At 56.8% G+C, this 19,616-nt stretch overlaps 1 protein-coding gene across 4 annotated transcripts in view; it reads right to left on the reverse strand.

Annotated features, from left to right (window-relative positions):
• RAI1 (retinoic acid induced 1) overlaps positions 1-19,616 on the reverse strand; it is a 130,989-nt gene that overhangs the window by 22,970 nt on the left and 88,403 nt on the right. The window contains exon 1 of one of the 4 annotated variants that reach the window (XM_063656606.1): positions 6,368-6,513. The exons of the other annotated variants lie outside the window; for them this stretch is intronic. The gene's annotated coding sequence lies outside the window, so the exon portion shown is untranslated. Of the gene's footprint in view, positions 1-6,367; positions 6,514-19,616 lie in introns of those variants that run through there. 4 annotated transcript variants of the gene reach the window in all.

Below are 19,616 nucleotides of genomic sequence, written 5' to 3' on the forward strand. Positions count from 1 at the left end.
AGTATACCAGGACTCTGGAAGCTGAGGACAGGGCAGAGGAGGAGTCCAGGCAGGGGTGGAGAAGGTGGAACCCCTCGGGCCTCCCCATCTGTTGTGGGTGATGAATAATCAATACAGGAGACTTGGTGAAAATGAGAAATCGTTAGCCAGATTCACTGCTGTCGTATGGGCTCAATTCCATATCCTAGGGGCCTGGCTTGAATGGGAGGAAGGGGGCAAGTTTCCAAGGAGCCCACAAGACAAGAGAGTTGGGTGCCCATAGGCCTCTGGAACAGGTTAGGGTCCACAGGCTGAGAGGCCTGCTTGGGGCAGATGGAGGACCCTCCTAGGACATCAGGAACCCCAGAGGACCAGGCAGCCCCTCCAGACCACTCCCTGTGGGCAACGCTTGGATATGCATCCCTCCTCATTCATGGTCCCCCGCCATGCTCAAGGAAGAATCCCACGGGGTGACCAACATGCCCTCTCTATAGGGTCCGGGGGTCCCAAATATCAGGATGCCAGTGATGGGGTGAGAAGCGGAAGGGCAGCCCTAGCCAGGCTCAGTTGAGGTTGGGGAAGCCCTGGTGTGGCTGGGAGCTCTGGGCCCTTCAGAGTACACCAGAACAGGGAGCAGAGGTATCTGGACTCTCCAGATGTTTGAGGAGCCTCCCCTCACAGCCCCCAACACCATCTCCTCCAGGGACCCAGCTGTGGGGACAGCTGAGACCTGCTAAGCCAGCTGAATGGGATCCCTGCAGGGCCTAACCACACCCACCCGCTGGCCTGACCCCACCTGCTGTTCATGGGCACAGCCAGGCCCCCTGCCTAGGTGCCCAGGTCCCCTAACTCTAAAGCTGTGCCCTGCTCTCCACTCCCACCCCACCGACCCTTGGTGCCAATTCCTGGGATACAGATATCAAGAGGCTGGGAGACCTGGGCCGCAGGGCCCACAGTCCAGGGACGAGGGGCAGATGGCCAGCCGTCCCACCTCCACTGTGAGGTGTGGGGGAGCAACAGGGGATGCCACAGCAGCTGCAGGCATTCCTAGGCCCCCCAGGGGAGGCTGCCGGGAGGAGGTCACCTATTATCCGTTCTGTACTGATCAGTCTCTTGCGGACAATATTTTTTTTTTAGATCACTTTATTCACCACTGAACAAAAAGCATCACCACCTCTCCGTGTCTCTGTCAAAATGAAGAAAAGGGAAAAAGGGTGGGGGGTGCTGATTGCTGGGTCGCAGACAGTTAACAGGGCCAGGGTCTGGTGGCCCAGGCAGTTGTCTGGGTCCTGCTGGGGGACACAGCCCCTGTCCTTCCCCCAAGAGGCCAGGCTGATGCCATCAGACACAATCAGTCCCGGGCCTAGGAAGACCAAGGGGCTGGACCAGACGCTGGCACAAGGGTCAGATGGGACCCACAGAGGTGCTCCCAGCCAGCTTTGTTCTCCCCACCCTAAGCCCCAGGAGTGCCTGCCCTTGTAGGAGGCTGCATGATAAGGATGAGATATAGCTTTTTTTTTTTTTTTTGAGACAGAGTTTCCCTCCTGTTGCCCAGGCTAGAGTGTAATGGTGTGATCTCAGCTCACCACAACCTCCGCCTCCTGGGTTCAAGCGATTCTCCTGCCTCAGCCTCCTGAGTAGCTGGGATTACGGGCATGTGCCACCACGCCTGGCTAATTTTGTATTTTTAGTAGAGACGGGGTTTCTCCATGTTGGCCAGGCTGATCTTGAGCTCCCGACCTCAGGTGATCCACCCGCCCCAGCCTCCCAAAGTGCTGGGATTACACGCGTGAGCCACCGCGCCTGGCCTGGCTGCTAAGGGAAGGCACAGGACTGTCTGGCCCCAGCCTTGTCCTCCCTACCCCACATGCCCAGAGGGTCCATGACTTACTTCCCTGGGGAAGTGGAAACACAGAGGTGTCAAGTGTCTGCAGGTTTGTCTGACTGCTGGCTGACTGTGTGACCTTGGGCAAGCCTTTTACCTCTGGAAATACCACTCCCAGATACCTACACAGCTCTCTACCCTGGCTCCAAGTCTTGGCTCCTCCGTCACCTCTGTCACCTTCTCAATAAGCCTTCCCTTACCACTGTTTGAAACAGCATCCCTTGCACCCCCACGACTGACCCTGTTGTAATCAAACTTGACTTGCTTCATTATTGGTATCTTCTTTAGAACAAAAGTTCCATGAGAGCAAGGATTTCTGCCTGTTTTGTTCACAGCTATTCCCCATTGTCCAGAACAATAAATATTTATTGAATCAATAATGCACAAAATGTCACAGAAACCCTGTGAAAATATCCAGAAGGAGCAGTGGAGTGGCGACACAGAGCACATGTGGGTGGGCCAGGCAGCGGGAGATCAGGGGTGGCCACTGCTTTGCTTCATTCAACAAAGAACATCTTCCCCAGGCCTGGCAGGGAAGTGGGCAGGTGGGTATGGAGGCAAACTGGCGATCCTGCTCCCAAATAAAGTGGGGGCGGGGAGAGGGGCAGCAGCAGCCCCTCTCAGCACCAGCAGACTGCGGCCACTTGGGAGTGGGAGGCCAGGGTGCCAAAGCTTCTGAGCTTTTCCCTTGAAAAAGACATAAATCAGGATTTCATAAAAAGGGGTATCTCTCATTTAAGAAAATGTTATCAACCAAGTACAAAGTTTTTTCTTTCATATTCGAGAATTCAAGAGAACCTGTCTGTGGCCTGAATTTGATCACAAGCTCCTGGGGTCAAATGCTGACAGAACCAACGCAAAGGGGATCTGCGTGGGCTCGATGGTGCCCAGAGCAGGAGGAACAGCGCTCCCTGGCCCAGGAGAAGCTCTGGGACGAGCACAGATAAGCAGAGCAACGCCAGGAGAGCAGACAGGCGAGTGCCCTGGGCTCAGGGGGAGGCAGGGCAGACCCGTGCAGGAGGGGCACTCAGCGGCCTTGGAAAGGAGGTGCAGAGAGGAGGGGGACTGGAAAGACTGGAGGCTTCCAGAGCTGGTGAGAACCTCTGTGGCATTCCACACCAGACACTGGGCGAGGCCCCACCACCAGTCTCCTGGGTCCCCCGCCAGGCTCCTTGGTGGCTCTCACTGCAGCGGTAATTACATAATTGATGGTACAATGAGCTGTTTCACATGTGCCTCCCTCACTAGAATGTAGCCTGAGGAGGGCAGAGACTTCCTCTGTTTGACCCCCAGAAACTGGCCCCAGAGTCGATGTCCGTTCAGTATTGCTTGGATAAATAAACAGACGAGATGGATCGGGGTGCTGGGCTCTGTGTTGAGTGCATTTAACCCCCAACACAGACCAAAGGGATGATACCCAGAGAGAGGTTTGAGGATGAGGGGCCTGGAGGCCAGGATGCATGCAATAGCCAATCAGGAAGGAGAGACAAAGTGTGTGCTGTCTCCTCCAGAGCCCCTAGTGCCTGCACTGGTTCACTTGTGGAGCACATTTCTGTTCAGCTTACAGTCTGGATGTGGGCCGAGCTGGGTGCCGGGGACACACAGGAAACAGCACATGGCCCTTGCTCTCCAGCGGCAGGCAGACACACAGACAACTGCCCTGGTGGTGTTGAGATGTAGTGACACCCAGGGGGGTGTGGGGGTGGGGAGAGGAGGTGATCAGGGAAGGCTGGAAGAAGGGCTTAACTATGTGAGGAAGGATGAAGGCACCCCACGTAAGCAGCAGCCTGGGTGGGACTGGGGGGCTGCAAAGAGCAAATGGGGACCCCTGCAGTTACCTCCCACCTCTGCCAAATTCTCTGGGCCTTCCCCGAGCTCAAGTGGCCCGGCTGCTGCAGCTAGTGTTCAGTGTCCTCTGTCCTCATGGCACCAATCCCTGGCAATCTTGCAAAGTCACCCCATCTATTAGCTGCCTGCATCATGGCTCCCCGCCGAGCCACCCTCCTGTGTGCCTTGAGGCCCATGGGTCTGCCACCCAAACCGGATAGGGGTATCCGGCTTGCTTCTGCGTGGTGCTGCCTACAACCCCCTCTCCTGGCCTACAAGACCAGCTGTTAAGGGCAATGAGCCACAGGAAGACACTTTTTGCAGAGCACATTCTAGGTCAAATCTCCCCCTCATTTTGCCGAGGGATTAATGGAAGAAGCCCAGAGTGGGCCAGTGGCTTGTGCAGGACGCCCAGCAGGGCTGAGATCCCTCTACAGCTCTGTGCCCCAGAGTGCCTATCTGTCAAACAGAAAGGGGAACAAGGTCTCCCTCCTGGATATGCCAGCTTCCCAGAGGAGTCGTGGAATGTGCCGCTGCCTTCCGCCTTCCCCAGCCTAGGCGGAACCGCCCCTCGCTTCCCTGCCTTTGACACCCCCTCACTGCAGCCATTCTGACAGCCGGGGAGGCACAGCAGGCCAACCCCTCCCAGTCCCGGTTCCACCTGGGGGAGCGGGGAATTGGCACCCCCTCCCTCCCCCCACTCCCCAGGGGAGGAAGCCGCCTGTCAGGCCGCCACGGCGTGTCAAATCCTCTTGCTGCCTAATTGTGAGACGGCGGCGTTTAAAGAAACGCTTTTCTGGCCGCCTGCCACACCGCAAACTGCTTGGTATAATTTTATTATTAAGGAGAGAGAAAAAGAGAGAGGGTGATTGGAAGAGAGGGAGAGAAAAAAGGGGAGAGAGAGGAGGAAATTGCTTCGTCCAAGTCAGCTGGTGGAGTATTCTGCTCAACGTGAAAGCGGGGCCGGCTTTCCAGTTGGCAAGCTGACTTCGTTAATTGCGCATTCAGTCTCTACTTAGGGTAATTGAAACGAAGCGGGGCCGGCTCTGACAATTAGGGTCTGCGACTAGGCCATTAACCCTTTCCGCCCCCGCCCCCCGCCTACGCCTCAGCACCCCAACAAGGTGGAGGGGGGTCACCGGGCGCCCCCGCCAGGACCCAAGCCGGGGCGAGGGCGAGGAGCCCCACGCGAGGCGTTGGACTGCAATAGCGAATGCCGGGCGCACGCCCCAGCGCGAGCAGGGTTAACGCGGCGCCTGGAGTCCTGCAGCCCGGCTGAGGGAGAGGGGGACGGGGAGCAGCGCAGGGTGTGTGGGGGTTGTTGCGGCCTCTCCGCCCCTCTGCAACAGATGTTTCAGCCGTGTAAGACAAAGGCAGAGCGCCTGCTGCTGCCGGAGAAAATCCGCAGGACTCCCTCAGGGGCAGGTAAAATTTCACCTTCTATTTGTGTTCCCCCGCCCGCCCCCGCCTTGTTTCCCGGCCTCTGCGCCAATCCAGAAAGCGCCACCAAAGACGCCGCGCCGCCGCCTCCGCAGCCCAGCCCGCTGACCCCAGCAAGGTCACGGCGACCTCGGGCTCTGCAGGCAGCGCGCCCGCCAGTTCTCCGCCGGCGAAGGGCGCCCCCCCGCCCCCAGTCCCCTCCCAGGGCGGGCCCGGTCCTCGGGGTCCCCGTCCCCCCGTCCCCGGTCGCTGCAGGCGCCAGGAGAGAGGAAGGGGGCGCTGCACTCGCCATGAGGCGAAGGCGGCCCTGGACGCTCCCCGCCTCCCTCTCGCCTGCGCGGGGACCCCGGGGGGCTGCGGCCCCCCCCAGCCCCCATCATTCATCTCCCTGATTCTCTCCGTAGCCGCCCTCGGAAGTCAGCCGAGTGAAGCAGCTGTTCCTTGCACACTCCACTTGACCAAAGATGATGATAAATGAGGCCGGGGCTGCGCGGGGATGCGGCGGCGGCAAAGGGCGCGCAGGGCGGGGCGTACGGCCCCCGCAGCTCCCTCCCCACGCCTCGGTAAGGGCGAGGACGCGAAGGACAGAGGCCGAAAGCAAAATCTAAGGCCCGTGCTGCCCTCTTGGCGCCCTGAGCCGCCTCGACGGCCGGCGGTGTGGAGAAACCTGGCGGAGAGGTGCGCCCAGCTCGCCAGGCCCCAGGCCGAGACCTCTTCCTCCAGGCCGCGGCACAACCCCGCCCCCGCCCTTCCCCCTCCCTCCCCATCCCTTCCCCTAATGCTTCGGTCCACACTGGGTCCTCGCCGCCCCCCCACCCCCCCCGCCCCGCCCCGCCCCCGTGGCTCAAACCTATTAACGCTCGTAAATAATGAATAATGGAGCGCTTCCCTCCAGCCGCGCAAGGCTGCGGGCGGGGGGCCACTGCCAGATGCGCCCGGTCCTGGGGAGGGGGTACCCACCGACCGGGTGCAGAGGGGGCCCGGGCGCGCGGCCCCGCACACGTGCAACCGCGGCGCGCAGGCGGGCACCCCGCCCGGCGGAGGAGGGGGAATCCCGCTCTGCCCTCCCCAACGCCACCTCCCCTGGAGTCCTCTGGCACCGAACGAGGCGAGAGAGCGCGCGCGAGCTTCCCAGCCGGAGAGGGTTATTTTTAACCTGCCCCCCTTTCTATATCTGCCTCTCGGGTTTGCGCGCCCGCCCGCCCGCTCCACCAGCCGAGGACGCGGGCTCCTCACCTCGCTCGGCGGCTCCGGACTCTGAGCGCCTCCCCTGGCCAGCGGCCCCCGCCCCTGCGCGGGCATCGCGCGGCTAAATCTCAGCCTGGAAAGGACCGATTAGGAGCCGCGTGCCTTTCTGCGAAATATTGGAACCGGGTGGGATGGGGGCGGGGAGCCCGGCGCTGTCGTCCCTTCGCCTCCCTCTCTCCCTCCCACCCCGCGCGCAGAGTGGCTGCGAGAGGCGGCTCCTGCTCTCCCCCCGCAAAAAGGGGGCGGCCGGCCCGGGGCCCCGAGCCCCCCGTTGGTTTTCGGCCTTCCCTCCTCAACGCCCACCCTTCTTCGGTCATTTACGAAGCTGGGGCTTCTAACACGCGGACCCTCCGGCAGCGGTGGCGCCAAGTGGGGCGCTGCCGCCCCCGCCCCCATTTCCAGTTCCCTCCCTAAGCCACTCCAAACAAACACACCATTTAAACAGCAGCGGGCTGGCCATACCAACAACTTTGAGGCAGACCCCACCCGTGCCTGCGACCGCGCCAGGGGACTGGGAAAGTGCCAGGGGCGCACAGTGGGGACTCCCCGAAGGCAGTTTAGTGCTGCCGTCCCCTCTTTTCAGGCTCACCCTCCCTTAGACTCACCCAGACCCCTCCCTCCCAGCCCCTTCCCCTACGGCCAAGCACCCCAGGCCAGCAGCTCAGACTACCCTCCGCCCCCAGTCAGGGAATGAGGCCGCAGGAAGTTCAAGTCGGCTCCCATTACTCTGCTCTCCAAAAGGCCACCCATCCAAACCCCAGCCTGTCCTTCCCCCCAGAGGTGGGGAGCAGCAGAGGAGCTGACTGAGCTCAGAGGCCCCCCTGGGGCTTTGACGGGATCCCTCCCTCACTTGACATTTTGCAGACTGCTCCGTGCCCAATCCTGGAGATCCACAGGCATAGGAACCCGTGAGCACCTCCCTCCTGAAGGAGGTGGGGTAAGACTCCCTGCTGCAAGCAGCACAGAGGAGGGAAGGTTGGAGGAAGTGGTGGGCTGAGAAGAAAGGAGCAGGGCATTCCAGCCGCCAGGAGCTGCCTAGCTTGGTGGCGGGGAAGAACACCGCCTATTTGGGAACCTGAGATGGAGTTCTCTCTGTGGTTTAGCTGGGCTGGAGGAGACAGGCCTCAAGGGCTGGGCCCCTTCCCCAAGAGGGCAGCCTCTGGTGGGGGGTGGAGATTCCTGCAGAGAGGTAAGAAGCCTGGCAGGTTCCTAGCTCCTGGGAGGGGAGGGGGTGAGGATGCCTGTGGAATACAGGTTAAAGACAGTGCTGACTCTGAGTGCTGGGCCCAGGACACTCCTAGGCCTGCCCAGAAAGCAAGGCTGGCCCAGAAGGGGAAAAGACAGGGACAGAGCCTCCTAAGCAAACGCAGAGCCTCGCATTACAGAGTGGGGGTTCTCAAGGGGCTTCTCCCCCAGCCAGCTAGACCCTGGGCATGGGCTTCCCTCAGATCTGGAAAGGTCTTGATAAGGCTCAGACTGCTGGAGCCGTGTAACTGCAGCACCCTCAAAGGCTGATGCTGTCTGACCCCCTCCTGTGTCCAAGGTGCCTCAATAGATTTTACTTCTCTCAAACTGCCCTTCTGGGAGGTGACATCACCTGTCATTTCACAGACATGGAAACTGAGCTCCAGAGAAGAGAAGGGGGTATTCCAAACTCCAGCCTCTGGGGGCCCTCCCTGGTCCCCCTGTCCTAGGCCCTGCGGGTGGGACCTCAATCAGGGAGATGCCCATGGGGCTTTGGTGAATACAGGATACAGGTACCCAGGGGTAAAAGACATGGGCGAGGAGGTCCTGGTGCCCCCTGAAAATTTCAGAAAACTGGTTTTCTTGGGAGAAAAAAAGGGTGGGTGGCCGGGCGCGATGCCTCACGCCTGTAATCCTAACACTTTGGGAGGCCAAAGTGGGTGGATTACTTGAAGTCAGGAGCTTGAGACCAGCCTGGCCAACATGTTGAAACCCTGTCTCTACTAAAAATACAAAAATTAGCTGGACATGGTAGCATGCGCCTGTAATTCCAGCTACTTGGGGGGCTGAGGCATGAGAATTGCTTGAACCCGGGAGGTGGAGGTTACAGTGAGCCAAGATTGCACCATTGCACTCCAGCCTGGGGACAAGAGTAAAACTCTTGTCTTAAAAAAAAAAAAAAAAAAAAAAAAGGCCGGGCGCAGTGGCTCACGCCTGTAATCCCAGCACTTTGGGAGGCCGAGGCAGGCGGATCATGAGGTCAGGAGATCGAGACCATCCTGGCTAACACGGTGAAACCCCGTCTCTACTAAAAATACAAAAAATTAGCCGAGCGAGGTGGCAGGCGCCTGTAGTCCCAGCTACGCGGGAGGCTGAGGCAGGAGAATGCTGTGAACCCCAGGGGGCGGAGCCTGCAGTGAGCCCAGATTGCGCCACTGCACTCCAGCCTGGGCGACAGCGAGACTCCGTCTCAAAAAAAAAAAAGGGTGGGGAGGACTAGAGAGAAGTCCCAGGGCTTACCATCACTGATTTCCCGCTACCCACTTGGCCAGGCTACCTACTAAGGGTTTCCATGTGGGGGTTTGGCTCCTGGGGCTGCAGAATTATGATAATGAGGCCTAAGTCCACATGGGTCTTGTTCATTCATCTGTAGACCAAATACAAACCCTACGTAGCCATGTGCCACACTCTTCAACTGTGTGTAGCTACTGTTGTGCTGAAAAAAATTCACTCAGGGCCTAAGAGCTTTGGGCAGTTAAATCCCCCTCCCCAACAACAGACTAACAGGTCCCAATTTTGATATCAAGGGCTGGGGTTTCAAGACAGGGAACTGTGGGGCCCACACTGTCCTGGCCTCCCCGGAGGCCTGGCTGCCCTCATGCCAGGAAGGGAGCTTCCATTTCCTGCGGGCCTAGGATGGCTGCCCCGCTGCCCCCAGCGCTCCCTGGGTGGGTGTGGATCCTGGCCAGTCCCCCAGACACGCAGTCTGCTGACCAGAAGCAGCGACCTTCGGGCAGAGGCAGCCACCAGCCAGCCACTGCTCCAGAGGCAGGCCTGGGGCCGCCCGGGAGGCTTTCCTCACGATGGAAAATATTTGCCTTTGGTTGTCGGCTGATGCCTTGTCTTGTGTCTGAATGGACAACTGGCTGATTTCTCTCTCTTCGGAACAGCCATGAAATGCGAAGGTGTTTAAGAGTAAAAACCAGGCGAGGGCAACTGGGCCTGGGGTCCAGCTGTTTTGAACAACACTCTTGTTTTTCTCCCAGAGTGAACAGAATACTTTCTGCGGTTCAGAATACTCTGTGCGCTGGTCCCTCTTCCCAGGCCCCGCCCCAGCCCCCTCAGGCCTCACCTCCAGCTGCTGCAGACCATTCCAGAACTCCCTCCCTCTTGGCTTCTAGTCACTCAGCATCTGGGGGAGAGAGCCTCTTCCAGCTGTACATAGCTAGCTTGGCCTGGCCCCAGAACTGCTGTGTTCTGGAAAGTTGTAGGAGAATCCCTCTTGGCGGGCTCTCCAGCATGGAGAATCGCAGGCCTCTGCTCCGGAAAGGGAGGCTTTTGAGAGGTCAGATTCACCACGGCCAGGCCAATGAACTATGAGGGCTCATAGGGGCTGGGGCTCCGGTTTCAGGGGTGAGAGAAGCCACCATCTGCCCCCATGCCCACTCTGACTGTAAATGGCTAGACTGTGGTGCTGAGGACAGGTCTGGATTCATATCCCAGCTCCTGCATATGTATATGCTGGGTGACCTTGGGCAGTTTACTTAACCTCTCTGTGCTTTGTGTGCCTAAGCTGCAAGATACTCTAAATTAAACAGCAAACTTCCAGTGCTGTTGTGAGACGAAATGGGATAATGTGCTTGATAGCTGGCAGGGGCTCAATAAAGGGTAGCAACTTCCAGGGCCACCAGTTCATGGGGAATCAGGTCCAAGTCTTATACTTTCTGTGCCTCCCAGGGAGCCACATGTGTCTGCGACAGAGCTGGGGAGGACATTCTGGGGCTGAGGGTTGAGGTCTGCCCATAGAGCAGCGGCCTGTACCTGCAAGCAGGTAGAGTATCATCCTGGCTGAGTCTCAGTGCTCCTCAAAGTGTACATCCTGGTGAGACACAGATTCTGATGCAGCGGGTCAGGTGGGACAGGGGTTCTGCAGCTGTAAGGAACTCCCAGGTCAAGCCAGTGTGGCAGGTCTGTGACCGCAGCTGGTGTGGCAAGATCTCAGCCCTGGAAGACTCTGGGTTCTGCTGAGGCTGGGCTCAGAGAGAGAATACAGTTTTTGTCCTGTCCAAGGAGCACCCTCCAGGATTTCAGGACAAGGGTCTGACTCTGTGTCCCCAAGCCCTCAGTCTCAGAGCTTGGGTCCTGCAGTGGCCTGGGCAACCCTCCGGACTCTCCATTCAGCATTTGTTCCTGACAGCAATGCACGGATAAAGAGCAGTTTCATGCTGCTGAACTTGCAATCACTTCAAGGCCTGGGCCCCTCTGGGCCTCAGTTTCCCCACTGGCACGGTGGGAAGCTGGGATAAGCTAATCCCACCCTTTCCCCTTGGTAATTCCCCACATTGCTCTTCCCTTCCCTTCAACCCTTCCCAAAACACAGGTCTGAGGCCTAAGCATCCATCCTAGGGGCTGGGACCCCATCCCATGACTCATGCAGACTCGTAAGAACAGCCACTTCTCACCTGAGGCCTCGATGTTCCAGGCACTGTCCTAGGCATTTGCATCTACAAACTTCTCACCACGATCCAATCACCACTGCTTTACAGATGAGGGAACTGAGACCCACGGGGTGAAGCCTATTGCCTGAGATCTTGCAGTTGGTAACGGGTGCAGGGCTGGACTCAGGCCTCCATACATGCCCAGGCCCTTGAGTATTTGTAAGGGAAGCAGCTGTTTGGTTTTCTTGGCACAGAGCATCTGCCTGGCTGGTGAGGGCATGGGGAAAGAGGTGCCCAATCTAGTTGGGGATGGAAGGGTAAACTGGTACTACCTCTTTGGAGAGCTTTCTAGCAATACGAACCCAAATGCAAATTACATGTGCCCTCTAACCTGGGCCCGAAGTCATCTGCACAAGGCTACCAACTGCAGTGTCTTTTGCAGCAGCAAAACACTGGAGATCCCCTAGCTGTCCATCCAAGGGGGATGAGGGAGATACATCTGGGAGGTTCTATCGGTTGAGTTCTCAGAGAATGGAAGCACCACATGGATTAATTGGAGCAGTCTTCAAGTTGGTGAAAAAAAGTGCAGTGTAGAAAGTGTGTACAGGGCCGGGTGCAGTGGCTCACACTGTCATGCCAGCACTTTGGGAGGCTAAGGCAGGAGGATTGCTTGAGCATAGGAGTTTGAGACCAGCCTGGGTAACATAGGGAGATCCTACCTCTACAAGAAGAAAAATGAACTAGGCAGGTGAGGTGGTGCTTGCCTGTGGTCCCAGCTACTTGGGAAGCTGAGGTAGGAGGTAGGAGGATTGCTTGAGCCCACGAAGTCAGGCTGCAGTGAGCTGTGACTGCACCACTGCACAGTCTGGGCAACAGAGCAAGACCCTCTCTCTCAAAAAAAAAAAAAAAAAAAAAAAGTGAGCCAAATGCGGTGGCTCATGCCTATAATCCCAGCACTTTGGGAGGCCAAGGCGGGATGATCACTTGAGGCCAGGATGGCCAACACGGCGGAACTCCATCTGTATAAAAATACAAAAATTAGCTGGGCATGGTGATACACCCTGTAATCCCAGCTACTCGGGAGGCTGAGGCACAAGAATCGCTTGAACTCAGGAGGTGGAGGCTGCAGTAAGCTGAGATCGTGCCAGTGGACTCCAGCCTGGGCGACAGAGTGAGACTTTGTCTCCAAAAAAAAAAAGTGTGTATAAAACATTTGTATAAAAAAGGAACTTGTATTTGAATTTTTCTACCATAAGCATGTGATAGCTCCTAAAAGATTTTAAAACTTCTATGAATGGCTAGGCAAGGTGACTGAAAAAAGAACCTGGTTTCAGGCTCAAATATGGCACTGCCACTTTCCAGCTGTTTGACTCTAGGCTGGTGGGTTGACCTCAGTTTCCCCCTCAGTAGGATGGGACAAGCCCCAGCTGCCAAGAGGAGTCGGCTCCCCGGCGTCCTGCAATGTGCAAGATAGGGATCAGCCTCCCATTTTATGGATGAGGAAACAGCTCCCAAGCGGGGAAGGAGAACCAAACCTGAATTCCTGTACAGGCTGTGTCCTCCTCAGTGGGTACACAGCTTTGGGGGACACAGCAGCCAGGACTGGCTCAAGTGCTAAGCTGTGTGGGGACCTGCTGCTGCCAGGGCCAGGTATGGCTGACCCTTGAACAACACGGTTTACTTATACGTGGATGTTTTTCTCAGACTCAATGAAAGTTAGATGTGATTAGCATACTCAGCATCGGAATAACTGAGCCAAGATCCCAAGATAGTTTTTTCAAAAGATTACACTGAGTGTGCCTGCCTCTTCTGCCTCCCCCTCCACTACCCGAGACAGCAAGACCCTCCCTTGCTCCTGGCCCCAGTCTACTCAATGCAAAGACGGCGAGGATGAAGACCTTCACGATGATCCGCTTTTACTTCATGACTAGTAAATAGATTCGATTGTCTCCTCCTTAGGATTTTCTTAATAACATTTTCTTTTCTCTGGTTTACTGTATTGTAAGACTACAGTAAATAATACATATAACATGCAAAGTGTGTTTACAAAATGTGTGTTAATCGACTGGGGAGTCGAAAGTTACACATGAGGCCAGTCATGGTGGCTCACACCTATAATTCCAGCACTTTGGGAGGTGGAGGCGGGCAGACTGCATGAGCCCAGGAGTTTGTGACTAGCCTGGGTGACATGATGAGACCCCATTTCTACTAAAAATACAAAAATTAGCTGGGCATGGTGACGCATGCCTGTAGTCTCATCTACTTGGGAGGCTGAGCTGGGAGGATCACCTGAGCCTGGGAGGTCGAGGCTGCAATGAGCAGAGATTGTGCCACCGCACTCCAGCTAAGGCAATAGAGAAGACCCTGTCTCAAAAAAAAAAAAAAAAAAAAAAATTACACATGAATTTTCAGCTGTGTGGGGGTCAGCATCCCTAACCCCCACATTGTTCAAGGGTCAGCTGCACACAAAGGCACTCCTGGTTTCATGTGTTACAATGTTTTCATTCTATTTCTACCTGCAATATGCTTTCCTTCAATCATCTGAACAAAGCAACACGTTATAAAATTTCAAAACAGAAGCTGGGCTGGGCTTTTCTGGGCCCCAAGACTCTGCCCTGAAGGCCTGATTGGTAGGGAGGCTCCCTGTCCAGGTCCAAATCCCCACCCAGACACTGCCTTGCTGTGGGGCCTTGGACAGGCAACTCAAGTTCTCTGTGCCTCAGTTTCCTTATCTGCAAACAGGCACAAGATTATGCACCTCAGACAATGGTACGCAGATGCCAGGAGACAACGTACATGCAGCTGCCAGACCAATGCTGGGCAGAGGAGGGCGCAACTAAGTTAGCTGTTACTTTTAAAAGGTAAATGTTTATATACTTTTTTATAACAGAGGGAAAGTTCAGGAAAATCCCTGACTGGTCCTTGCTGGCTGTGGAGGTGCGGCCGGGAAGACAGGAGCTCCTTGAAGTGACAGAGACCTGGCTCCAGCCCACAGCCTCAGGAGCAGCTGGTCACTGCCCGGGTGGGCAAACACGCTGTCCTGGCACAGGGGCCTGGCGGGGCAGTGGCCACAGCGGGGTCCGGCTGTCTGTGTTCCCTGGCTGGCATGTTGGGAGGAACAGACTTGGCTGACTGGCCGGAGGCCCCTGCGGCCCCAGGCCCCTGAAAGGAAGGTTCAGAAAGGCCCCTGTGTTCCGGCCTAGTCCAGAGCTGGCTTTTTCCAGACCAGGGCCTCAGGAATCTTTGGAAAGAACACCGAGTACCTGACGCCCACTGCTGACTCGCTGTGTGACCTCAGGTGAGTCACCCCAACTTGCTGGACTTCCGCTTCCTCACCCATAAAATAGGGATAGTGATTAAATGCCCACCTTGCAGAGTTGAGCAAAGAACCCATGAGCAAAACAGATACAGAAATGCTTTGTCATCAGCATCCTCGGGGCTAATTCCCACACCTACTAGACGTGTGTTGGGCCCTGTTCTGAGAAGCAGTCTACACATTTTAACTCATAGAGGAGGCAGCAGAGGCACAGAGAGGTTAGGGCACTTATCCAAAGTCACACAGCTTATAAGTGGCAGAAGCACTATAGTAGGTAAGTAATTATTTACCTGATGTAATTTTAAATTATAAATTATAGATGCAGTTAAATAAATTATATATAAATATACAAATTATAAATAATATAGACATTATAATTATGTGATTATTAATTATGTGCCTATTATAACTCATGGCTACGGGGTCTGGGATAAGGTTTGGAAACTTCAAACTCAGTTTCCAGAGGTAGCTTTGGCCAGGGGAAGAAGGGCTAGGAGGGAGCACTGTGGCCAGTGTGGCGCCTGTGGCAGGGGCTGCAGCAGAAGCTGCTCTTTCAGGTGTTGAGATTCTAAGCCCCATATTTCCTGAGTACCCTCTGTGTGCTGGGCATCAGGAGAGGTGCCATCTTCCCTGTCACACTGCATTTTTTCTCTCCGCCCCCCTTCGTCATATTGTTTTGATCCCCAGAGAAACTGCAAGGAACATGAATACATGAGCACCCCCATTTTATAGATGTGCAATTAAGGCCTGGGAGGCAAAGGGAATTTCCTGGTGAGCAGCAACACTTAGATTTGAACTCTATGGGTCTGGTTCCCAGTCTGCTACCTGGGCAAGGATCCTGGGAGCAAGCAGGGATGGAGGAGGGCATCGGTGTCCCCCTGAAGAAGGGAGCCCTTGGGCTGCAGGGACGCCAAGCAACCTTGTTCTGTCCCATGCACTGTCTGTGGAGCACCTGATGTGCTGCCTGCTGAAGCCTCCACCTTCTCTCCAGCTCATCCTGAGCCTCCACGCTGGGCACAGGAGCTGAGCTGACCATTTTACAGACAGAGAAATTGAGGCCCATGGAAAGCCAAAGGCTTAGAACTCCATTTTCTAATGCCTGTGGACTCACCTCATAGACCACCTGGCCTCTCCATCCACCCACACAACAGTCCACCCATCTATTATTCACCTACCCACCCACCCACCCATCCATCCATCCACCCACCCACCCACCTGTCCATCCGTCAGTCTTTCCATGCATCCATGCACACACACCCATCTATCCATCCACCCATCCACTCACTCACCTGTATACCTCACAATCACCCACCCATCCACCCACCCATCCATCCACTCACCAACCTACCTTCTTTCTATCCATGCATCCATGCACACATACCCACCTGCCCATCCACCCTTGCACATACCCATCTGTCTATCTCAGAAGCAGTTACTAAGTGCTTACTGTATGCCATACACCTGCTAGAGACTGAGCACCCAGAGACAGCTGTGGGCTCAGAGCCTCGTGGAGAAGGCAAGTAAGTGCCAGTGCATGGGAAAGGGCCCTATGTCACACCTGAGTGGGAACAGGAGGGCAGAGGGGCTTCCCAGGGGAGTGACACTTCACCTGAGACCTAGGGGATGTGCCGGAGTTAGCAAGGGAAAGAGGAAAAGCCTGGAAGACAGGAGAGAGTGAGAGATGGTAACGAGAATGCAGGCTGGCTCTCGAGTGGAAGTGAGAGGCAAGAAATGAGAGATGGGCAGGGTCCACGTGGTGTGTGGCCCTCTGGGCCACAGTGGAGAGCACAGATGTTGTGGTGAGGGCCACGGGGAGCCCCAGAGGGTGAGCAACAGTGAGCATCACACATGTGTGTTGGGGAGTCTGCAGTGGCTGCAGTGAGGCAGGATGGATTGGTGATGGGGGTGAGAGGGGAGGCCAGGCGGCCAGTGAACAGGAAGCTGGGACTGTCCCCCAGAGAGCAATAATGGGGCCAGACCAAAGTGGTGGCAGGGGCTGGAAATGCAGGGAGAAATTCTAGAAATGTCAGGAACAGAGCATTGGCAGGACTCCACAGCCAATTCCAGATACTGGTGGGGAGGAAGAGATTTCTCCAAAGTCCGTGGTCCTAAGCACCAGTTAGGAATCCCTTCCTCCTGGACTGGAGAAGATGCCTCACCCAACCTCCCATACATATTGCCAACCCTTGAGTCTGGCTTACATTTCCTGGTGTGCCAGAGCCTGGCAGGGTCAATACCCTTAGATGACAGATTGCATGTCTGAGGCCCAGAGAGGACAAGGGGACACACAGCATGGTGGCCCAGAGCCATGCACCACCCTCCATCTCCAGTGCATGCCTGTGCCAGCCTGTTCTTTCCCCTAGGCTTACTGCAGGTGGGGGGTGGCGGGGACAGAAAGTGTGACATTCCAGGCCTGTATGGTGGTGGCCTCCCTCTGGCAGTGCCTCCCTGGCATCACTGTTTAGGTATCAGTGGGAGTACTGGCTCTCAGCACAGGGATGAAAGGTGAGTGCTGGGGGCTTGGAAGGGAGCGAGATTCCCATGGGAAAGGGATGACTCTGCATACCAGCCCCCGACAGGCCGGCTTTGATGGTGGATCAACCCCAGCAGCTCCTCGGGCACCTGCCCCTTGCTGGGAAACAAAGGCGGGAGGCGGTGGCCATGGCTATGTGCACACATGAGCAGGGAGCCCCCAGCAGCCCCTGCGTCTCTGCCATAGCTCCGTCTCTATTCCTGTCTCCTTTTTGGGCAAACACCCGCCTCATGGACTGGATGCACCCCAGGTTGATGCACTCTGTCCCCACAGCCTCCATCCAGAGCCCCTTGGTCACTTCCCCTCCCATCCTCAGAGCCACTGCTAAAGGATTTTGTCTCCCAAACAAACTGCATTGAGAGATCACCCACTTGTTCCCTCTCATGGGCCTCAAATGAACAGCTAGTCGGGCCTTTCATGGACCTGCTCAGGCCAGGGGCTCATGGGCCACATTTGCTGAATGAATGAGTGAACGAATTGGATGGATGGATGGATGGAATTCTAACCCCAAGCAAAGCCACTGCTATTTTTGTTAGCCTAAGCAAAATATGATTTCCCTAAGGCTTTTAAAAACATGGCGGGTAGCTCCTAGGGCCCTTCTTCATGACACCTGGGCAGGGTCAGGGGCATGGCCCTGCCAAGGCCAAACAGTGGGGTGCCCCTGGACCCTGAGCTCCTGTCTCCCCATCCATTATCATCCCAGGGTCTCCAAAGCTCCCCCTGAAGCCCCCTTTCCTGAGCCCTGCCCTTCCTTGGGCTCCCAGACAACCCCAGGAATTCTCCCGGCCTGTGAGTATCCCAGGCCCTGGGTCCTTAGGAGCCTCCTTATTGAGGGCCAGAGGACACGGGCAGAGGGAAGGCACATGCCTGCTTGCAGGCCGCCCAGCAGCTTTGCAGCCGGCGAGAGTAGGGCGTTTGTCATCTGCTGAGGACAGTGGGGATGGTTTAAGGTGAAATTTAAGCCCATTAGTGCTTGGCTAATGACAGCAGCAGCAACGGGGAAAATGAAGATGGCAGGGTGTGTGAGCACCCATAAATTGCTGGGGCTGGCGCCGCCTGCGTCCTTGGGCCTGGCTCCCCGGCCCCTCCACTAGCTTAGGCCAAGTCGCTATCCGCCCCCACCCACCCCCATGGACCTCCCTGGCCGCTGGCAGGCCCTGGCCCCTGACCTGGCCAGGCCTCGCAGGCCGGGCCCCCAGGGTCAGTGTGTGGCTGGGGCCTCAGCCGGGGCGTGAGAAAGGAATTGGCCGGGGAGCCCAAGCATGGAAGAGGCAGTATCTTCTTAATCTCCCTCCTTTTATAACTTGTCTTTTTTTATGCACACCCAAGGATCCCAGCTCAGCCGCCAGCATCTCTTACCCAGGCTGAGCCGTCTCCCTGCAGCTAATGCCTGACAGCTCTGTTTATGTCTCCCCATAATTCTCTGGTTTTATGTTTTTTTTTCGGGGCCATTAAGCTCCCAGCCACAGGCTCCTTCCCCTGCCCCCGCCTGCCTTTGTCCTTGAGGCTCAGCCGCCCCACCACCCTTTGGGAGACAGGCTGTCTCCCTACCCCGCAGGTAGACAAGGATCCTGCACCCCGGCCAAGGGCCTCACTCAGGATGGCTGCAGTGGAGACTTCTGGTCCGAGGCCCTCCTGACGGCAATCCCTCATCCTCCCGCCCCTCCCATCACAGGCCTTGTACCGCCTGGTTCCAGGGGAGACCCTGCCTAGGGTCCTGGAGGGCCCAGCAAAGCCCTGTCACCTGCCCTACCGTCCTCCCGTGTCGCTACTCCTCGGTCCCATCCTCTGGCCTCTCTTCCTGGGTGACTGTATCTCCTCCCAGAGCCATCTCCTGAGGGCAAAGCCCCCATTTCCCTCCACCTGACCCATCTCTTCAGTCTCCACTGCAACCATCCTGAGTGAGGCCTCTGGCCAGGGTGCAGGATCCTTAATGGCTTGGCTCCAGTGTATCCATGGTGTCCTTAGGCCTCCTCGCCCCACAGGCCTTGCCTTCTGCCCCAGTCCTTCTGTAAGGCCTCTCTGAGGAGGCCCCCAAGTCCTGGGGGCCCCCTCCCCATCCTCACTGCCACAGGCCCTAGGTCTGGCCATTTCACTACCCACCAGAAATTCCATGACCAGCTGCCAGCGGGATCTCCTCGTCCCTAGCCTCTGCCCTATGTGGCCCCTCACAAGCTTGTCATGTCGCTCCTTCATTATGAAGCCATCAGTGGCTCCCTATTACTTTCTGCTCCTCCAGCCCTGACCTCAGCATGCTGCTCAGACCTCTCGAGCCCCCGTGCCTCGGGGGAGCTGGCTCCCAGCCCCCCACGCTGCAGTCTGAGATCCGACCTGGGCTGTCCCAAGGAGGCCTGCGTGGAAGGCTTAAAAGGCACAGCCTCACCTTGTCTCCCTCTCCTTTTGGGGGGACACCCCCATCCATCCACTTCTACTCTGGTGCCCAGCACCTCCAGCCCTGAGGGTGACCCAGCTGGCAGAGAAAGGGCTCTCCTGAGATACCCTGGCTCTTCTGTGAGGAGACCACGCCAGCAACTTTCTCCCTTGTTCGTGAAGACATGAGCCGAGAAGTCATTTCTTCTTTCTAATTTCCTTTCTGCGGAGTGGCCTTTGTCAGCCAGAGGCCCACACACCGAGTCCTGGGGGCTCCTTCCCCACACATGCAGGGGGCCCCAATCCCACCTCATCTGTGAGTGCTGCTCTGGCCTCCTGGCCACCCTTTGCCATGGCCTCATCTGCCCCCCAAACTGCCTGACACTGTCACCTCAG

This window comes from Pongo pygmaeus, chromosome 19, assembly GCF_028885625.2.
Source record: "Pongo pygmaeus isolate AG05252 chromosome 19, NHGRI_mPonPyg2-v2.0_pri, whole genome shotgun sequence".
In the NCBI taxonomy this organism is placed as follows: Eukaryota; Metazoa; Chordata; class Mammalia; order Primates; family Hominidae; genus Pongo; species Pongo pygmaeus.